The following is a 4,341-nucleotide window of genomic DNA, read 5'->3' on the forward strand; positions in this document are numbered from 1 at the left end:
TCTCCCCGTGTCTCCCCGTGTCTCCCCCGTGTCTCCCCCGTGTCTCCCCGTGTCTCCCCCGTGTCTCCCCCGTGTCTCCCCGTGTCTCCCCGTGTCTCCCCGTGTCTCCCCCGTGTCTCCCCCGTCTCTCCCCCGTGTCTCCCCCGTGTCTCCCCGTGTCTCCCCCGTGTCTCCCCGTGTCTCCCCCGTGTCTCCCCGTGTCTCCCCCGTGTCTCCCCCGTGTCTCCCCCGTGTCTCCCCCGTGTCTCCCCGTGTCTCCCCCGTGTCTCCCCCGTGTCTCCCCGTGTCTCCCCCGTGTCTCCCCCGTGTCTCCCCCGTGTCTCCCCCGTGTCTCCCCGTGTCTCCCCCGTGTCTCCCCGTGTCTCCCCCGTGTCTCCCCGTGTCTCCCCCGTGTCTCCCCCGTGTCTCCCCCCGTGTCTCCCCGTGTCTCCCCCGTGTCTCCCCCGTGTCTCCCCCGTGTCTCCCCCGTGTCTCCCCGTGTCTCCCCCGTGTCTCCCCCGTGTCTCCCCCGTGTCTCCCCGTGTCTCCCCCGTGTCTCCCCCGTGTCTCCCCCGTGTCTCCCCTTGTCTCCCCGTGTCTCCCCCGTGTCTCCCCCGTGTCTCTCCGTGTCTCCCCGTGTCTCCCCTTGTCTCTCCGTGTCTCCCCCGTGTCTCCCCGTGTCTCCCCGTGTCTCCCCTTGTCTCTCCGTGTCTCCCCCGTGTCTCCCCGTGTCTCCCCCGTGTCTCCCCCGTGTCTCCCCGTGTCTCCCCGTGTCTCCCCTTGTCTCTCCGTGTCTCCCCCGTGTCTCTCCGTGTCTCCCCGTGTCTCCCCTTTTCTCTCCGTGTCTCCCCGTGTCTCCCCGTGTCTATCCGTGTCTCCCCGTGTCTCCCCGTGTCTCCCCTTGTCTCCCCGTGTCTCCCCCGTGTCTCCCCCGTGTCTCCCCGTGTCTCCCCTTGTCTCTCCGTGTCTCCCCGTGTCTCACCGTGTCTCCCCCGTGTCTCCCCCGTGTCTCCCCCGTGTCTCCCCGTGTCTCCACGTGTCTCCCCCGTGTCTCCCCGTGTCTCCCCGTGTCTCCCCGGTGTCTCCCCGTGTCTCCCCCGTGTCTCCCCGTGTCTCCCCCGTGTCTCCCCCGTGTCTCCCCGTGTCTCCCCGTGTCTCCCCCGTGTCTCCCCCGTGTCTCCCCGTGTCTCCCCGTGTCTCCCCTTGTCTCTCCGTGTCTCCCCCGTGTCTCCCCCGTGTCTCCCCGTGTCTCCCCTTGTCTCCCCGTGTCTCCCCGTGTCTCCCCGTGTCTCCCCCGTGTCTCCCCCGTGTCTCCCCCGTGTCTCCCCCGTGTCTCCCCGTGTCTCCCCCGTGTCTCCCCGTGTCTCCCCGTGTCTCCCCGTGTCTCCCCCGTGTCTCCCCGTGTCTCCCCTTGTCTATCCGTGTCTCCCCCGTGTCTCCCCCGTGTCTCCCCGTGTCTCCCCCGTGTCTCCCCGTGTCTCCCCCGTGTCTCCCCGTGTCTCCCCCGTGTCTCCCCCGTGTCTCCCCCGTGTCTCCCCCGTGTCTCCCCCGTGTCTCCCCGTGTCTCCCCGTGTCTCCCCCGTGTCTCCCCGTGTCTCCCCCGTGTCTCCCCCGTGTCTCCCCGTGTCTCCCCCGTGTCTCCCCGTGTCTCCCCCGTGTCTCCCCCGTGTCTCCCCCGTGTCTCCCCGTGTCTCCCCCGTGTCTCCCCCGTGTCTCCCCGTGTCTCCCCCGTGTCTCCCCCGTGTCTCCCCGTGTCTCCCCGTGTCTCCCCCGTGTCTCCCCGGTGTCTCCCCTTGTCTCTCCGTGTCTCCCCCGTGTCTCCCCCGTGTCTCCCCCGTGTCTCCCCGTGTCTCCCCCGTGTCTCCCCGTGTCTCTCCGTGTCTCCCCCGTGTCCCCCCTTGTCTCTCCGTGTCTCCCCCGTGTCTCCCCGTGTCTCTCCGTGTCTCCCCCGTGTCTCCCCGTGTCTCCCCCGTGTCTCCCCCGTGTCTCCCCCGTGTCTCCCCGTGTCTCCCCGTGTCTCCCCCGTGTCTCCCCGTGACTCCCCCGTGTCTCCCCCGTGTCTCCCCCGTGTCTCCCCGTGTCTCCCCGTGTCTCCCCGTGTCTCCCCTTGTCTCTCCGTGTCTCCCCCGTGTCTCCCCCGTGTCTCCACGTGTCTCCCCGTCTCCCCCGTGTCTCCCCGTGTCTCCCAGTGTCTCCCAGTGTCTCCCCGTGTCTCCCCCGTGTCTCCCCCGTGTCTCCCCGTGTCTCCCCCGTGTCTCCCCGTGTCTCCCCGTGACTCCCCCGTGTCTCCCCGTGACTCCCCCGTGTCTCCCCCGTGTCTCCCCGTGTCTCCCCCGTGTCTCCCCCGTGTCTCCCCCGTGTCTCCCCGTGTCTCCCCCGTGTCTCCCCGTGTCTCTCCGTGTCTCCCCCGTGTCTCCCCGTGTCTCCCCCGTGTCTCCCCGTGTCTCCCCCGTGTCTCCCCGTGTCTCCCCGTGTCTCCCCGTGTCTCCCCCGTGTCTCCCCGTGTCTCCCCCGTGTCTCCCCGTGTCTCCCCCGTGTCTCCCCGTGTCTCCCCCGTGTCTCCCCCGTGTCTCCCCCGTGTCTCCCCGTGTCCCCCCCGTGTCTCCCCGTGTCTCCCCCGTGTCTCCCCGTGTCTCCCCCGTGTCTCCCCCGTTTCTCCCCCGTGTCTCCCCGTGTCTCCACCGTGTCTCCCCCGTGTCTCCCCGTGTCTCCCCCGTGTCTCTCCGTGTCTCCCCGTGTCTCCCCTTGTCTCTCCGTGTCTCCCCCGTGTCTCCCCCGTGTCTCCACGTGTCTCCCCGTCTCCCCCGTGTCTCCCCGTGTCTCCCAGTGTCTCCCCCGTGTCTCCCCGTGTCTCCCCGTGTCTCCCCGTGTCTCCCAGTGTCTCCCCGTGTCTCCCCGTGTCTCCCCGTGTCTCCCCCGTGTCTCCCCGTGTCTCCCCGTGTCTCCCCCGTGTCTCCCCCGTGTCTCCCCCGTGTCTCCCCGTGTCTCCCCCGTGTCTTCCCCGTGTCTCTCCGTGTCTCCCCGTGTCTCCCCGTGTCTCTCCGTGTCTCCCCCGTGTCTCCCCGTGTCTCCCCTTGTCTCCCCCGTGTCTCCCCCGTGTCTCCCCGTGTCTCCCCCGTGTCTCTCCGTGTCTCCCCCGTGTCTCCCCGTGTCTCCCCCGTGTCTCCCCGTGTCTCCCCCGTGTTTCCCCCGTGTCTCTCCGTGTCTCCCCGTGTCTCCCCGTGTCTCCCCTTGTCTCTCAATGTCTCCCCCGTGTCTCCCCCGTGTCTCCCCGTGTCTCCCCCGTGTTTCCCCCGTGTCTCTCCGTGTCTCCCCGTGTCTCTCCGTGTCTCCCCTTGTCTCTCCGTGTCTCCCCCGTGTCTCCCCCGTGTCTCCCCGTGTCTCCCCGTGTCTCCCCGTGTCTCCCCTTGTCTCTCCGTGTCTCCCCCGTCTCCCCCGTGTCTCCCCGTGTCTCCCCCGTGTCTCCCCCGTGTCTCCCCGTGTCTCCCCGTGTCTCCCCTTGTCTCTCCGTGTCTCCCCCGTGTCTCTCCGTGTCTCCCCGTGTCTCCCCTTGTCTCTCCGTGTCTCCCCCGTGTCTCCCCGTGTCTCCCCCGTGTCTCCCCCGTGTCTCCCCCGTGTCTCCCCGTGTCTCCCCTTGTCTCTCCGTGTCTCCCCCGTGTCTCCCCCGTGTCTCCCCGTGTCTCCCCGTGTCTCCCCTTGTCTCTCCGTGTCTCCCCCGTGTCTCTCCGTGTCTCCCCGTGTCTCCCCTTGTCTCTCCGTGTCTCCCCCGTGTCTCCCCCGTGTCTCCCCCGTGTCTCCCCCGTGTCTCCCCGTGTCTCCCCTTGTCTCTCCGTGTCTCCCCCGTGTCTCTCCGTGTCTCCCCGTGTCTCCCCTTGTCTCTCCGTGTCTCCCCCGTGTCTCCCCCGTGTCTCCCCCGTGTCTCCCCGTGTCTCCCCCGTGCCTCCCCTTGTCTCTCCGTGTCTCCCCCGTGTCTCCCCCGTGTCTCCCCCGTGTCTCCCCGTGTCTCCCCCGTGTCTCCCCGTGTCTCTCCGTGTCTCCCCCGTGTCCCCCCTTGTCTCTCCGTGTCTCCCCCGTGTCTCCCCCGTGTCTCCCCGTGTCTCCCCCGTGTCTCCCCCGTGTCTCCCCCGTGTCTCCCCCGTGTCTCCCCCGTGTCTCCCCGTGTCTCCCCCGTGTCTCTCCGTGTCTCCCCTTGTCTCCCCCGTGTCTCCCCCGTGTCTCCCCGTGTCTCCCCCGTGTCTCCCCCGTGTCTCCCCCGTGTCTCCCCGTGTCTCCCCGTGTCTCCCCCGTGTCTCCCCGTGTCTCCCCCGTGTCTCCCCCGTGTCTCCCCGTGTCTCCCCCGTGTCTTCCCCGTGTCTCTCCGTG

Source organism: Lampetra fluviatilis, chromosome 70, assembly GCF_964198595.1.
Source record: "Lampetra fluviatilis chromosome 70, kcLamFluv1.1, whole genome shotgun sequence".
In the NCBI taxonomy this organism is placed as follows: Eukaryota; Metazoa; Chordata; class Hyperoartia; order Petromyzontiformes; family Petromyzontidae; genus Lampetra; species Lampetra fluviatilis.